The 17,770-nt window shown below is 42.1% G+C and overlaps 1 protein-coding gene across 3 annotated transcripts in view; it reads left to right on the top strand.

Annotated features, from left to right (window-relative positions):
• Nucleotides 1–9,718: 9,718 nt before the first annotated feature.
• Nucleotides 9,719–17,770, top strand: part of MMP24 (matrix metallopeptidase 24) — a 50,773-nt gene continuing 42,721 nt past the window's right edge. The window contains exons 1-3 of one of the 3 annotated variants that reach the window (XM_034641746.1): nt 9,719–10,013; nt 11,475–11,608; nt 12,253–12,294. The gene's annotated coding sequence lies outside the window, so the exon portion shown is untranslated. Of the gene's footprint in view, nt 10,014–10,680; nt 11,609–12,252; nt 12,295–17,770 lie in introns of those variants that run through there. The other 2 variants (XM_034641745.1, XM_034641747.1) reach the window with 2 other exon arrangements.

The raw sequence follows: 17,770 nt of genomic DNA, 5'->3' as shown, positions 1-17,770 counted from the left end.
TACTTTTGTGCTTCAAAGGACACTATTAATAAAGTGAAAAGACAGCCCACAAAATAGAAGAAAATATTTGTAAATCACATATCTGATAAGGATCTAGTATCCAGAGTATATAAAGGACTCTTACAACACAGTAATAAAAAGACAAATAACCCAATTAAAAATAGGCAAAGGATTTGAACTGGCACTTCTCAAAGATATACCAGTGGTCAATAAGCACATGAACAGATATTCAACGTCATTAGTCATTAAGGAAATGCAAGTCCACACTATAATGAGATATTAATTCACACCATCAAGAATGGCTATAATAAAAAAGACAGACAATAACAAATGTTGGCAAGAATGTGGAGAAAGGGGAACCCTCATACAGTGCTGCTGGGAACGTACAATGTTATAGTCATTTTGGAATACATTTGACAGTTCCGAAAAATTCATCATAGAATTACCATTTGATTCAGCAATTCCACTCCTGTTACATACTCAAGAGAATGGGAAACACATGTCTACACAAATACTTGTACATGAATGTTCATAGAAGCATTATTCATAACAGACAAAATGTGGAAATAATCCAAATGTCTATTAATTGATGGAAGGATAAACAAAACGTGGTATGTTCATACAATGGCATCTTATGTTGCCCAAAAACGAATGAGGTACTAATATATGCTAAGACATGGATGAGCCTTGAAAACATTATAAATGAAAGAAGAAGCCATCACAGAGAACCACATCTTATATGATTCCACCTACATGAAATTTCCAGAACAGGCAATCCATAGCTATAGAAAGTAGATGAGTGCTGGGGGGATGGAGTGGTGGCAGAGAGTCACTGCTAAAGGGTACAGGGTTACTTTTTGGGGTGATGAAAATATTCTAAGCGTACATTGTGGTGATAGATGCACAATTCTGAATATAGTTTTACAAAACTGAATTGTGGGGCGCCTGGGTGACTCGGTTGAGTGTCTGACTCTTGATTTCAGCTCAGGTCATGATCTCAGGATTGTGGGATCAATCCCCGCATCTTAGGCTCCATACTCAGTGGGGAGTCTGCTTGGGATTCTCTTTCTTCCTTCTCCCTTTGTCCCTCCCCCCTGCTTGTGCACACACTCTCTCTCTAAAATAAATAAATAAATAAATCTTTTTAAAAACCCACTGAATTGCATACTTCAAATGGATGAATTTTATGGTATGTGAATTATATCTCAGTAAAGATTTTACAAAGTGGTCATAAGAAAACAATCTTGAATATGAAAAAAGAAAGCAACAGCTGCTCAAATCAGTGGCCATCTAAAAATGTTAATAATTATTAAAAAGAGAGAGAGAGAGAACCTCTGGAGTTAGGTTAGGGGAGGTCAATTATCTCTTTGTGCTTTCTCAGTCCACGATCTGATGAATCTTCCACTGTGTCCACAGGGGAATAAGGAGGTAAAATTTTAAAATATTAGACCTGAACACTCTTGTCCTGATGGTGAAATTGAAGCTGGGAAGGGCTGAGCAGCATGTCCAAGGTTCCACAGTTAGCTGGTACAAGAGCTGGAACCAAAGCTTGGAGCTTCTGACTTGTGTTCCTGAGTTCTTGCTTTGACACCATGCCCGGGGCAGGGGCGGGGGGGATGGGACAGGAGTCACAGGTTGTAGAGGTAATAGGATTCTCTGAAAAGCTCTTGTCCACATCCAAAGGTAGGAGACGTAAAAGCATCAGGAAAACAGTGGGATGAGTAACTCTTGACCCTTTAGGGCAAGAGGTATGATCCTCATTTCCAGGACATTCCACAACAGAGGAGAGAGCGAATAGAATTTCATCTGCCCATGGCTCTACATGTGAATATTTGTTCATAGCTGTGTGAACCTGGATGATCAGTCAGTGCCCCTCTCTGAAAGAGAGTTTATAATTTCTACAGATAACTTCCGGCTCTGATAACTAGGATTCTAAGTTCCTAAATCCAGACCACGAGCACTTGGGCAATTCTAAGTGTCCTAGAAGTGCCCTTCTTGTTCTCGGAATGACCTCAGAATATTTGGCTTAGGCCTGTCCCCTGACAGACAGACTACTGGAGGTCATGTTGGAGTTTACACAAGAAATAAACAAATCTGGAATAAATGTAAACAAGTAGCTCCCCAGTGTATTCTAAAATCTCCTTCTGGGTGACTTGGATTACTTTGATTCCTCCACCTTTTAATTCAGTTCAAAGTGTAACTCTTGACTGGATGCCTCCTGCCAGCTGGCCTGAGGTTCAGGTTTTTGTACCCAATTCCGCAGACTGTTGCTGAGGCCTGTTGGATGCAAAGCACTGTGCTAACTGCTCTCAGGGGTGCAGAAAGGGGTAAAACATGATCCCTGCCCAGGAGCTCATGGTCTGGAGAAAGAGGCATACAAACCACTGTCATTTTAACACAGAAGAAATGAAAAAGATACAAAGTAATTATAAGCTATGTACTGAGGAAAAGGGATCAGGGAAAGCTACAAGGGGCCGTATATTTCATCTGAGCCTTGAAGGAAGAGAATTTCACTAGGTGAAGAGGGGAAAGATGTTTCTCCCCTCTTAGGCTAAGATCTTTGAGGGAAGAAAAATATTTATCAACATGTTCCTGACACCTAGCATAATACCCATTATAAGGAAAGAGCCCAGTATGTCTTTGTTCAATAAGTGAATAATGAGTGGATTCTGGAATGATATAACAGCACAAAGGCAAAGGGGGTAAAAGTGCACTGTATGTCTGGGGAACAGTAAATGGTCTGATGTGACTGCTCTGAATTAAATTTATGTAAGGAAATGTGGGAGATAAAATGAGACACTCGGGTACCAGATTAAGAATGGCATGCTAAGAAGTTATACTTAATTCTATAGGTTAACTATATAGGTTACCTATTTCCTCCTCTAGGGAAATATTACCCATGTTCATCTTTGTGTCCTTAATAGCTAGAACAGCCACAGGGATTTAGAAGATTAACAACAGAGCCAGATGAATGAGTGAACTGAAGATTTTTGAGAAAGGAAGATATTCCATCCAATCTCAGTTTACTGCTACTACTAATCCTTCACTTTTACATGTAATTTTATTCTTAGAAAAGATTTTATTTATTTGAGAGAGAGAGAGCACACAGGAGCAGGGGAGAGGGGCAGAGGGAGAGGGAGAGGGAGAAGCTGACTCCTCGCTGAGCAGGGAGCCCTGGAGGAGGGGCGGCTTTGATCCCAGTACCCTGGGATCATGATCTGAGCTGAAGGCAGATGCTTACAGTCTAAGCCACCCAGGCACCCCTATATGTAATTTTATAGTTACAGAAACACTTTTATTCTATTATCTCATTAAAAATTTTGCTGATCCACCCAGCAAGTTCATTAGGAAAGAAGGACAAATATTATTCTCATTTCCTGGCCAATCTTGTGAAACTGAATGAAGGAAACGTCTTTCCTGGCCAATCTTGTGAAACTGAATGAAGGAAATCTCTTTCAAAATGGAGTGGGGGGGTGGGATTTGTCTCCTGGGTGACTAAGTCGGTTAAACGGTTAAGCGGGTCTGACTCTTCTTTTTGGCTCAGGCCCTGATCTCAAGATCATGCCATCAAGCCCCACAGCAGAGTCTGTTTAAGATTCTCTCTTTTCCCTCCCCTTCTGCCCCTCCTCCCTGCTCACTCACTCTCTCTAAAATAAATAATCTTTAAAAATAACAAAAATATAAATAAAAATAAATAAATAAATAAATAAATAAATAAATAAATAAATAAATAAATGAAACGAAACGANATCTTTAAAAATAACAAAAATATAAATAAAAATAAATAAATAAATAAATAAATAAATAAATAAATAAATAAATAAATAAATGAAACGAAACGGAGCTGGGAGGCCAGCAGGGGGAGCTCTCACCCCCTACCAATTCTGTCAATTGCAGACCCCAACATGAAAAGACAGACCTTGCATTCCCAGCAAGAGGAAGCCTGCTTCACTACTCCCGCAAAAGGAAGGAAGATTTTCTCTTGGCCCAACAATAGTGAGACCAATGAGAAGCTGCCACAACTCAGCCAATGAGAAACCATCACCACCCTGAATTCTCACTTTGCTCGAAGAGACTTTCCTTCAAAGCAATCCATCCCAACTTCCTCCTTTTTCTCTATAAAGTAACACTCCTCTCCTTTGCTCTCTTGACTTGCCTATGTTTTTGCCCTAGTTTGCTGGTCCCAAATTGCAAAATTCAATAATCAATGAGTGTAATTCACTGTATTGACAGGCTAAAGAAGAAAAAACACACGATAATCTCCACTGATGCAGAAAATGCATCAACAGAATTTAACATCTGTTCATGTTAAAATCTCTCAATAAATTAGGAACAGAAGGAAACTTCTCTAACGTTAAAAAAAAAAAAAGGCATCTACAAAAAGGCATCATACCTAATGGTGAAAGCCTGAATGTTTTCTCCCTAAAATTGGGAACACAAAAGGATGTTCATTCTTGCCACTCCTATTCAATATCATCCAGAAAATTCTAACTAATGCAACAAGGCAGGGAATAAAGAAGACATATGGATTGGAAAGGAAGAAACAAAACTGTCTGTATTAGTAGTCAAAAAGGATTGTCTATGTAGAAAATTCTATTTAATCTACAAAAAAAACTCCTACAACTAATTGATGAATTTGGTAAAGTCATAGGATTCAAAGTCATAATATAAAAATCAATTGTATTTTGGGGCGCCTGGGTGGCACAGCGGTTAAGCATCTGCCTTCAGCTCAGGGCGTGATCCCGGTGTTATGGGATCGAGCCCCACATCAGGCTCCTCTGCTATGAGCCTGCTCTTCCTCTCCCACTCCCCCTGCTTGTGTTCCCTCTCTCACTGCCTGTCTCTATCTCTGTCAAATAAATAAATAAAATCTTTAAAAAAAATCAATTATATTTTTATATAGAAACACAAGCTGGCAATGAGCAACTGGAAAACCAAATTAAATAAACAATATAATTTATAACTACACCAAAGTAATGAAATACTTAGGGATAAATATAACTAAATACGTGATGGATCTTTATGATGAAAACTATAAAATACCAATGAAGCTAATAAAAGAAGACTAAATAAATGGAGCAATAGAACATGATTAGAAGGCTCAACTCTGTTAGGATGTCAGTTCGCTCCAGATTGAAATACAGATTCAACACAATCCCAACCGAAATCCCAGCAGGGTTGTTTGTTTGGCTTTTTTATAGATATCAATAAGTTGATTCTAAAATTTGTGTGGAAAGGCAAAAGAGCTAGAAAGCTAAAACAGTTTTGGAAAAGTAGAACAGTGTTGGAGAACTCACATTATCTGGTTTCAAGACTTACTACAGTTATACACAAATAAAGACAGTGTGGGATTGGCAAAAGGATAAACACATGGATCAATAGAACAGTATAGAGTCCAGAAATAGATTGGCACAAATACGGCCAATTGATTTTTTTACAAAAGTGCAATGGGGAAAGACTGTCTTTTCAACAAATGATGCTGGAGTAATTGGACATTCATGTGCAAAAATGTGAACCTTGACCTATATCTTCTATTTTAAAAATTCAGTTGAAATGGATCATGGACCTAAATGTAAATCTATGAAACTTTTAGAAGAAAGCAAAGGAGAAAAATCCTTGTCACTTTAGGTTAGACAGAATTCTTAAAAGCAACATTAAAGTGAAATTCATAAAAGGAATACTTGATAAATTCTGCTATAGGGATAGAGAACACATCATTGTTGCAGGACTTAAGGGTGGGAGAAGGTTTTGACTCCGAAGGGGTACCACATGGACATTTTTAGGGAATGATGAACTATTTTGTATTTTGATTGTAGTGGTTATATGACTGCATTTGTCAAAACTCACAGAACTCTACACCAAGAAGTAAATTTTACTAAAGTAAATTACAGTTAAGTTACATAAACATATGTGTATATATATACAAATTTTAAAGTTTTTCTCATATTACTATCAAGTCACATGTAACAGATTCTGTATTTGTATAATTATTTTTCTTTTTCTTTTTAAGATTTTATTTATTTATTTGCCAGAGAGAGAGAGAGCACAAGCAGGGAGAGCCCGAGGCTGAGGGAGATGCAGGCTCCCGCTGAGCAGAGAGCCAGATGAGGGACTCGATTCCAGGACCCTGGGATCATGACCTGAGCCTAAGGGAGACGCATAACAGACTAAGCCACCCAGGCTCTCTATAATTCTTTTTCTTGAGCCCAAGATTAGTACTGCCATAATGCCTGCTAATTTTTCATTTCCTCTCCTTCCATAGAAGCTGAAACTTTATCATCAGCAACTTATTCTTTTTGAGTAGGTTATTGTTTCTGTGTCAGGAACGTCCACCTCCTATTATCAGGAGTGGTAAAATAACATACCACCTGCCATTAGCACTTTAGCAGGGATCCATTCACTGCGTTAACTAGCTGTCACCATGGATGGCAGTGAGCAGACCTCTGAGGGGCCAGGACACAGGACAGATGTGGTCTGATAGGAGGAAAGGGAAAGAAAGGCCCACAGCAAACACAGCCACGGGACACTCGAGGCCGGGGCTGGCGGTGGGAGGGCAGCGATCAAGGAGCAGAGCTGAGAGCCCGCCAAGAACACACTGTGCTGACTTCACAGCTTTGCCTCCGGCTGGCTCTGGACTTCAGCCAGTGTCTTCTTGAGCTTTCATTTTCTCCCTTCTGAACCTGTCACGTCTCTGCTCACAACTGTTCCATAGTGTAAATAAGATCCTCTTCCTTTGCTTCCATTTATTCAGTAAATATTTATCATAACTGCATTTAATAACACTCCCTTCTATTTGAACAGCACTAAAGCCCTTTTATATCTACTTATCTCTTTTGATCCAAGAAAAGGAGAATTAGCTCTGATTTCCGAGAAGGAAATACAGTCTCAGAAAGGTTAAGTGATATACATGGTTACTTTTCCCCCCACCCATGGAAGCCTGGACTGTCTCCATTATCTATACTCTGTTGCCCCCTACTGTGCACACAGCATTAGGTACTAAATTGCAAGGACACTCAGCACACAGTTGCCCCAATCTGAGAGTTTGTATTTGTTAACTTAACAAATATTTATTGAGACCTTACCATGTGCCAGGAAAAAAAAAGACAGACATAGTCCTTGTGCATATGGAATTTATGATGTAGAGGGAGAAATAGAATTACGCAAATAATTATGTAATTACAACTTGGATAAGCACTATGAAATGCAAGGTGCTGTAGGCGGGTGTAGACCAGGGGTGTACAGCCTAGTCTGGAGGATCAGGGAAATGTAGCATGAAGTGTAATCCATAGAGTAGTTTATTCATTGGCTTAGAGGAGGTATTGAAGGTGCCTCTCAGGTCTCTGGCATGAAGTGGGCAGATGGAGTACTAAGTTGGGAAAGCCCAGGGGATGGGATTTTGCATGGGAAGAGAATGAGCTTAGGGGGTGCCTAGGTGGCTCAGTCGGTTAAGCGTCTGCCTTTGGCTCAGGTCATGATCTCAGGGTGCTGGGATCAAGCCCCTCATCCAGCTCCCTGCTCAGTGGGGAGTCTGCTTCTCCCTCTCCCTCTGCGCCTCCTTCTTCCCCCCCCTCCTGCTTGTGCTCTCTCCCTCTCTCAAATAAATAAATAATATCTTTAAAAAAGAAGAAGATGATGAGCTTGGCTTTGGCCTTTTTCAGTTTGGAAAACCTGGGAGACATTCAGGTATAGATGTGGAGTAAGCAAGTGGTATTTGAAATTGTGGTAATGGGTAAAATCTCTTAGTAAGAAAAGAACAGAAAGGTAAGAGGGCTTATCACTGCCGTGAGAAACTCCTGTATTTAAAAGTCCAGTTGGAGGCAATGGAACTAGACCAGGAAGCTTGGGATGAGGAGCCAGAGAGGCAGGGAGGACGGTCAGGAGAGTGTGATAATGCCAAAGCCAAGGGGAGGGTGTGTTTCAAGGGGGAGACTGTCAGCTGTGGTGAAAGTTATGAACAAATCAAGCAGAAGCTAATTGCCTGGCTGGCCTGGTGGAATTGAGGCCCAGTTTCACAGGCCTGGAGTCTGAGAGGACCAGGCCAGGACTTCCTAGAAAACCCTCCAGAGGCCACCGTAGTGTGTTGCCTTGGACAAGGGATCCTCATACTCTTTTTCACATACCACCCAAAATAATTTTGATAAATGATGTCATTCTATAATTAAAAGATGTTTCCCTGAAACTGATATTTTTAAAAATCCCTTTGTCACCTCCAGGATTTTTTTTATTGCCTCAGGCAACATACCCTAGTAAGATGCAGTGTGGCCAGGATATACGTTTCTTACAAAGACTAGCAAAATGGATCAAAGATCTAAATGTAAGAGCTAGGGGTGCCTGGGTGGCTTAGTTGGTTAATTGTCTGCCTTCAGCTCAGGTCATGATCCCAGGGTCCTGGGATTGAGCCCCACATTGGGCTCCTTGCTCAGCAAGGAGGCTTGCCCCTCCTCCCACTCATGCGCATGCACTCTCGAAAGAAGGAAAGAAAGAAAGAAAGAAAGAAAGAAAGAAAGAAGAAGGAGAGGAGAGGAGAGGAGAGGAGAGGAGAGGAGAGGAAAGGAAAGGAAAGGAAAGGAAAGGAAAGGAAAGGAAAGGAAAGGAAAGGAAAAAGAAAGGAAAAGCCGCTTGGAGCCTCATTCCCAGGAACTTTCTCAGACAGAGTACATATGCAAGTTGAGGATATGGAAATTAATTCCCTTAAAAATACCAATGTGTGACTACCTCTTGGGAAATCTTCATATATCATAGGGATATATGATATATATATCATAGGCCTCCATTTGAAGGCCAGATTTGCAAAGGATTAGGGACAAACTGGAACTGACTGATGGAGCCAGCTGGCCCTGATGAAATCAGACCCCAATTTTATTTTATTATATTTTATTTTATTTTGTTTTGTTTGTTTACAGACCCCTTAAAATAGGCATTTAAAATAATGCCTGAACTTGTGTAAGGAGATTCAGAGATAGGTGTGGGCAGTTTGAGGGGATCCTCCAAGAGGTCTTCAGGCTCAGGCATCTCCCACCACTCCAGGGGACCATCTTTAAACTATATCACGACTCTTAGAAGCAAGAGCCAGCCATCAGGGCCTGCTGTCCTCAGTGAGATTAGAGTCCAGCCAGATTTAGCAACACGAAGGGGAGGTGTAACCGGAAGCAACCGACTGATTACTTAGCACACCCACCCAAACATATCCACTGCAACTCATTCATTCTCCCAAATCCCATGTGCTAGGCAATGGGGGAGGTGCCAGGGTTACCAAAAAATCATAAGCCACAGGCCAAGCCTGGAGAGGTTCAGGGGGAGACTTTTAAACACATAGTTGTAATTCATTGTACGGAAGAGTGAACAGGGCTCCGTGCCAGAGCTTACATAGGTTCATCTCCAATGCTAACTCCTTTGAGCACTGAAGAAAGAGCGTCTTGGGTAAGAGGGTTCAAGGAAAACTTCCCAAAGCGGGTGACATTTGAGTGATTTCTTGATAGGCATGCAGTGCATCAGTTAGAAAAAGAGAGGGTGGGGGCGCCTGGGTGGCACAGCGGTTGAGCGTCTGCCTTCAGCTCAGGGCGTGGTCCCGGCGTTCTGGGATCAAGCCCCACATCAGGCTCTTCTGCTATGAACCTGCTTCTTCCTCTCCCACTCCCCCTGCTTGTGTTCCCTCTCTCGCTGGCTATCTCTATCTCTGTCAAATAAATAAATGGAATCTTTAAAAAGAAAAAAAAAAAAAGAAAAAGAGAGGGTGGTGGAAAGGTGGTTCAAGCAGAAGGAGCAGCATGCCACATTCGCAGCCCGTGTCGAAGGGGCAATTGACCTCTGCAGTCACCCAGGGACCCACTCTTAGAAGGGCCCCCATCCTTGTCCAATGCTCTGCTGTCACTCTCTGGGAATTCTTAATATTTTTTTAACCAAGGTTCCTGCATTTTCAGTTTGCACCCGGCCCCACCAATTATGCAGCAGGTCCTGCAAGGGGACAAGACAAAAGCAGGGAGACCTGTCGAGAAGCTATTCCTGCCATCCAAGTAAGAGCTAATGAGGGGCTAAATTAAGATCATCTTGTCACAACAGCACTACAGACCCACATTATTCTTTTCAACACCTACCTAGTGTCCCTCTGTTTAGAAGCAGCAGTTTCTCCAGTTGGAAAATATTTAGGTTGATTGTGATCTTTTGTAATCACAAAGACTGCTGCAATGAATAATTTTGTACATCTGTCATTGTACGTGTGTAAGGATTATCTCTCTAAGATCAATTCTCAAAATTAGAATTGATGGGCCAAAGGTATGCTCATTTCCAGAGTTGACAGGCATTGCTAATTTGTGCTCCAAAGAAAGCATACCAATTTATACCCCTTCCAACAGTACTTTTATTATACCCTCATTAACACTCTGTAACATCCAACTTTTTGATATTTGCAGTCTTGGTGAGAAAGCAAGAGCTCATTGTTCTAATTTGTCTTTAATTACAAATGAGGTTGGTCATTTTTTTTAAAAAATAGATTATAACTCCATTTATATTCTGTTAAGATGAAACACATTTTGCTATTTTTGAACTAGGTTATAGGTTCTTATTGGTTTCTAAGAGTTGTCTTATGTTAAGAAAATTAATAGTAAATATATTACCTATTCTATTGTTTGTTTATTTACTTTATATATATATATATATATATATATATNTTTGAGGCTGGATGTTGAGACAGAGGCGGGGAATTGAACTGGGCCTTTGTACACGTCCAGAACAATCGGACCCTTTCCTTCCTCTGTGCCTTTACCTTCCCATCTCTGCCAGTTAAAGCTTCACACAGTTTTCCTTTGCTCGTCCGTGGTAATGAGCAGCATACATTGCAGTTAAAACGGTGTAAAAACTGTCATCTGCTTATCTAGGCTCATCTCAAATGCTACTTGCTTTGTGAAGCTTTCCTTGAGCTCTGTGACTCTTCCCAGCCAAAGCGACCTCGCCCCCTCCTGAAATCCTATAGGTTCTAATGTGTTGTGGTTATTTGTCACATCTTGTATGTGCCCAAGTCTTCGCTCTTTTACCTGAACACTGTATCGCTCACCCCTGTACCTTCCAGAATGGCTGCTTAGTAATGTTTATGGAATTTCTGAGGTAATTAATGAATGAGCAAATGTACAAGGCGTTAAGGACATAAGCTTTTGTGCCAGACATTTGGGGTTTTCCCCTGGTTTGGCGGTTTTCTGGGTGTGCCATTGGGTAAATCACTTTTCTTCTCACCCTTAGACTCCACGTCATAGGACAGTTGTGAGGATTAAGTGATGCAATGTAGATGAAGTGTGTTGCATATAATAAGCCCTCATTATGTGTTAGCTGCCATAGTGGGAATTCAGAGGAAGGAGAGAAGTCCAGGAGCCCCCCTGAGCTGGATGGTGCTCTCCAACCTCCAAGCTATACTTCCTTTCAGATCCCAAATGAGACTTCACTTTTTTCTATTCCCGTATTTTCTTTTTGTCTTTATCTTTTAGGTAAATTTGTCGGGCTTCAGGCCTAGGGCTCTCCAGCCCCAAGGGCTGCCCAGTGCCGCTGACTCTTGTGACTGCGCCACTGTTTCCTGCCTTTATGAGAAGCAAGGATCTCTACCGTAAGGTCGAGCTAGCAGGTTAGTTTCTTCCTACCCAATGTTATAGAAAAAAAAAAATTCAATGACACTTAGGGAATACTTTATTCCTGGGAGGGGGAATGTCACCATAGGTATAATGGAATTATACACAATGGAATTTTGCAGTGGGGAGAGAAATTAGGCTCAATTATGAATACGGCATGAGCCAAGGGAGGGGCTTTATAGTCAAGGAACAGGGTGAGGATCAAGTGATAGAAAATTACTAAGAAGAAACATCAGAGGTAAGGGGGATTCTGGCTAAGGAGACCTAACAGGATTCTTGCTGAAGACAGGCCAGGGTGATCAGACATCATCGGGGAGACAGTGGAGGATGAGGGACCTGATCAGAGAGCAAAGTGATCAGATATTGAAGCGGGAGGGGTTCTGGATAAATTGAGTTAGCAAAGTTCTTGCTAAGACTAGATTTTTACGTGGAAGTGCACACAGATGGGCCTGGGAGAAGGTTGAGAAGGCTGACTACAGTTTGGTCAAGCAAAGTATCTTTGTTCTTGAATAGAAGGCATTCTGATACCAGCAACAGGATCTAGAAACAGACAAAGTTCCATGGGAGCGTAAAGAGCACAGTGTCTGGGGCCTTAGGAACTGTAGTTACAACAGCCTTATAACGCACCTCCCTCGTGCAGGACTTTGGTGAGGAAAGCATCCCCCCACGGGCTGGACAAAAAGTAAGTAACCAACAGATGCAAGTTCCCCTCTAATCTCTTATTTACACTGGTACCAAATTCACACTACTAAAGGCCCTCTTCTTCCCTCTTCCTGTGGATGAATTCTCCTGACTCACAGTCAACCTCTCCGTTTGTGCCCTTGCCTTGCCTCGGCCATTCTCCCCCTCTCTCCTGCAGCAGCAGTTGTCCCCTCTCCACTGGGTCATTCTCAGTCAGCTTATAAACATTATTCCTCCCATCAGGAAAATAAACAAAAACAACCCTCTTTTGACTCTACTTCCTCCTCCAGCTGCCATACATTCTCCTTTCCCTTGTAACAAAATCTCTTGGAAAGGGTGTGTGTACTCAACATTTTCAATTCCTCAACTGTGCCCTTTTGGACTTATTCCAGTCAGATGTCTGAGCCCTACAAGCCATCAAAACTGCTCATCTCAAGATCACCAATAGCTCCAATTACCATTTCTTAATCTTCGTATGACAATCTGTAAGTAGCTTTGGTATAGTTGATTACTCTCTTTTCCTTAAAACACTTTCTTTACTTGGTCTCCAGGACTTCTCACAATTTTGGTTTCCTTCTTTGGCCTCTTCCTTCTCAGTGTCTTTTTTATTCCTCTTCATTTTCCCAACCTCGACATATTAGATTTGCCCCCAGGATGGAGTCATCAGAACTCCTTTCCACCAACATTCATTTCCTGAGAAATTGCTCCTGATCCCCCGGCTTTTAAATCTTATCTTTATTCTGAGAACCCCCCCAATTCATATTCCAGCCTACACCTCTTTCCTGAAGTCAGACCCACATATGAAACTGCCTACTTGCCACATTCGCTTGGGTGCTTAATAGACATCTCCCACTTAATATGTCCCAAACCAAACTCTTGGTAGTCCTCTTCAAACCTGTCCCTCCTGCAGCCTTCTTTGTTCCAGACAATAGCAACTCCACTCTTCTAGTTACTCAAATGTTTGATGTCATTTCACTCTTCTTTTTTCCTCATACTTCATATCCACCCATTGCCATGTTCTGTCAACTCTACTTTCAAAATCTATCGAGAATCCAACTATATCTTCCATCCCTCCTTGGACCCTGGTCCAAGCCACCAACATTCTGCATCAGGATTAGTGCAATGGCCACCTAGCTAGCCTTTCTGCTTATGGCCTTTCAACCTGATCTGAGTGCAGCAACCAAAGTGATTCTGTTAAATGTAAGTCAGAAGACGCACTTCTATTCTCAAAATCTTCCATTGGCTTTTTTATCTCAAGATATGTACCTCCCCTCCATAACCTTCATCCCCTAATACTCTTGCCCTTCTTCCACTCCAACCACACTGGTCTCCATGTTGTTCCTCAAACCTGCCAGGCATGCTCTTGCTTCAGAACTTTTCCCCTTGCTCTGCCCTCTGCCTGACTTCATTCTCCCAGGTACCTGCAGAGTCCACTCCCTTATTCCTTCAGGCCTTTCCTGAAACTCACGTTCTTACTGAGACCTTCCCTGGAGACCCTATCCAAAATCACATAGGCATGCACACGCACACCCACCCACCCACCCACCCACACCTTTCAGCCTTTCATATCCCAGTTCCCTGCTTTTCTCAACAGCTATTACTTTCTAATATACTACATATATTGATTATTTTGTTTGTTGTCTGTCACACCAGTATAATGTAAGTTCTGTGAAAGCAGGGAGTTTGATTTGATTTGTTTACTGCTCTATCCCGGCACCTCAAATCGTGCCGGGCACATCAAGGTGTTTAATAAATATTTGTTGAACAATTTGTTGAAATGTTATCATGTCACTCCTTTATTCAAAACCCTTCAGTGAGGTCCAGTGCTCAGAACAGGGTTCTCAAACCTTTTAGCCTCAGGATCCCCTTTTCACTCTTAAAAATTACTGAGGACGCCAAAGAGCTTGTGTTTATGTGAATTATATCTATTGATCATTACCACTAGAAATCAAAGCTGAGGAATTTTTAAATATTTACGTATTAATTTGTTTAAAATAACAGTAATAAGCCAGTTGACAAAAATAACACTTTTATGAAAAATAGCTATGATTTCAAAAAAAAATTAGTACAAGAGTGGTAATGCTTTACATTTTTTTTTTTTAGAGAGAGAACAAGTGCGGTAAGGAGCAGAGGGAGAGGGACAAGCAGGCTCTGCGCTGAGCATCATGCAGGGCTCGATCTCAGGACCCCAAGATCATGACCTGAGCTGAAATCAAAAGTTGGAGGCTTAACTGACTGAGCCACCCAGGTGCCCCTGCTTTACATTTTTGACACACCTGTTTACCATCTGACTTAATAGTTGTATTCTCATGTCTACTTCTGCAATCTTTTGTGAAGCCTCAGAAAAACCACACAGTCCACTCATGAGGGAATGAGAGCTAAAAGACAAACAATGCTTACTGTTGTTAAGAAAATAGTTTTGATCTCACAGACCCCCTGAAAGGGTCTCAACCTCACTTTGAGATTTGCTCTCCCAGAACATAAAGTCCAAACTCCTTAGCGGGGCATTCATATTTATCTGTGCCTTTGGATATACAGTTCCTTTCGCAGTCTACATAGCAAATTCCTGCTGGTCATTCAAGGCCCATCTCAACTCCTGCCATCTCTAGACAATTAGTTGTTCCCTCCTCTCTACTTTCATAAAACTTTTCTTTTATAGCGCATATTATGCTATCTTCCTGCAATCTGATCTTTATGTGTCTATCTCCCCAGCTGACTATCTTTCTAAAGGAGGCAACTGTAACCTAATCTTTATATTCCCAGCCCAGCTAGCACCCAAAAAGATACTTAATAAAAATTTGTTGAATAAAGAAATAAGAGAGGAGGTGAAGGGAGAAGGGATCTAGTTTCCCTACGGCCAGCTCTGGTATTGGCATAATGTGTCCTGATAAGATTATCAATATCTAAGTTTCTCATAACATCTGTTCAGTTGACTCTATAGTTTACGAAGGGAATCCCAACTATTCGTGTGGTCCTTCTAATGAAGCGCAGAGGACAGGGTCATTAGTTTTACTTTACAAATGAGGAAACTGAGGCTCAAAGAGATGAAATGAGTTGCCCAAAGGTGAACTACAAATTAGTGACAGCCAATATTGAACTCAGGTATCTGACTCTAAGTCCTGTGCCTTTCCATGAAAAAAGGGAAAAGAGAAGTCAGTGCCCTGGTGAGTTCATCTTACAGTGTTACTCTGAAGCCTCCAAACCTCCTCTTGGGCTGGCTTCACAATGGTCTCTAGACCTTCTCCACTAGGGACCTACCTTAGGGTTATATTCTATAAGCATCCACTTGCTTATACTAATCTCTTCCTTCTTTATCATTAATTATCTACTGCCACCCATGTCCACCATCCTTGATATCTGGTTTGAATGTACTATTTCCTCTTGGAATGCACCCTCTCCCAAAGCTTCCAACATTGGGTAATTTGTTGCTCTTTCCTCAATGTTTCCGTAACACTTCCTTCCCATCTCTGTGATAATTTAGCATGAAACCACATGACTAGCTATGTCCCTATCTCCCTGCTAGACTGTGAGCAGGAAATTCAATGGTGTGTATACACTCTTCAATCTCTTTGATCTCCCTGATACTGCCAAGCCCTCTTCATCTCCTTGAAATGCTCCTTCCCTTTCCCATATACTCCATGAGCCTGATTGCTCAATCTTTTGAGCACTCTTTAGACTGAATATGTATGTCTCAACACAGGGCCTGCAGTTTTGCTTTTTCTACTCCAATCTTTCACTTTCAACTCTCACATTGACCTCAAGGTTTCTGAAATGTCCATTCTCCACCCTCTTCTGAACTCATTCCTATACCCATCTCAGGGACCTTATGGTCGCCTCGGCCTCAGCAAGCCTAAAACTCTTTGTCATCTTCCTCCTTATGATACCTCCATTTCTGTGAAGACGCTACAATCCATCTTCCTGGGCTTGTCATCACTCCAAACTCCTTTCCTTCTTTTTGGTCCAATGTGTCTTAAATCTCTTCCCCCAACCCTATCCTAGAAAAAATGTGTTCTGAGGTCGGATTGCGTCCCACTCTGCCACTTACGAGTCACGCAAATTTGGCAGACTTATTCAGAGCCTCCACTTCCTTATTCTAAATTGGCGGTAATAATACTATCTGTTTCATAGGGTTTACTTATGAGGATTAAATGAGATATAACACAGTAAAGGGCTTAGCCCAATGTTTGATACATACTAGGCATTTAATAAGTGTTAATTATTATTGTCATCATTATTTCTTTGACCTAGACTATTGTAGTCATCTCCAACTAATTTCTCTGCTTCTTCTGGTCATTATTCTGCACACTGGAAGGGGAATTAATATGGAACATTTATTAAATGCCAAGCACGTCATCTTTCGAGCAACCTTATACATTAATATCAACAATATATGCCAATATATGAACATAGGTCTGATTCCTAAGCTTGTTCCCTTTCCACAACTCCAAATTACCAGGTAACCATAAAACACCATTTTCCACACACCATCCTGCTTAAAAGGCCTTTCAATCACCACCACCCCCATTTCCCTTCCCAAATTCATTATCCTGGAATTCATAGTCTTCTGCTTCCTTCACTTCCCCAGCACTTTCCTATAGGATCCCTGTGCTCCAAAGAAATGATCTACTGCCCCAAACACATCCTATACACCTCCTCTTCCTACCTGACACGCCCTCCCCATTCCCCTTCCCTTATTTAATCCAGCCTTTCCTCAAGGCCTAGCTAGAGCCCCCCATCCCCTCCATAACACCTGTCCTGACTTCACCTGTCCGCAGTCAAGTCTCTCCTGACCCCTGGAGCACCTGCCTGTATCCTTTTTGACACTTGGTGTTTGCTGCCCTGTGTTTCTTTGCACTTGTGTTTTCGCACCAAGCTGTAAACCTCTACACTTCAGGGAGTCAGCTTCCTTTTTTTTTCTTTTTAAGTCCCAAGTAGCCCAGAGCCCTACATATATATAGAAAGTGTTCAATACATATGGGTCGTTTTGGATGAAAGATGATCTTCCCAACTGGTTGATCTCTCTCCAACTGAGGGGGGCGGTGAGAGAACGAGCTTCACCTTAATTTCACCTAATGTCTCCCAGGGCTGCTCCCCCAAAACACTCCTCAAATCTATTCCTCAGTTTCCCACCCTCCCTGCCCTCCTTTCTCCAAGGCCACCCTCTCAGACCCTCTCCTCCAGGACCACCGCCCCCCCACCCCGGCGTTACCCCAGGGCGTCTCCTCAGTCCCTTTCCCCAGGGCTGGCTCCAGACCCCCCTCCTCTAGGGCCACCCCCTCAGACTCCGTCCTTCAGGGCTAGTCTTCTGGCTTCGGACCCCCAATCCAGTATATCTCCCCCAGAGCCATCGCGTGGTTCTACCTCTGCGACTATTTAGCCTCTTCCCCCTCCCTCAGGGCTCCCCCCAGACCCCCGCCTCCAGTTCCACCCCTTCGGACCCTCCCTCCGGAGCTGTGCTTCGGGCCTCTGAGACCCCT

Source organism: Ailuropoda melanoleuca, chromosome 13 (genome assembly GCF_002007445.2).
Source record: "Ailuropoda melanoleuca isolate Jingjing chromosome 13, ASM200744v2, whole genome shotgun sequence".
Classification (NCBI taxonomy): Eukaryota; Metazoa; Chordata; class Mammalia; order Carnivora; family Ursidae; genus Ailuropoda; species Ailuropoda melanoleuca.
The sequence above is the reverse complement of the archived record's forward strand: the minus strand, read 5'-3'. Positions and strand labels throughout refer to the sequence as shown.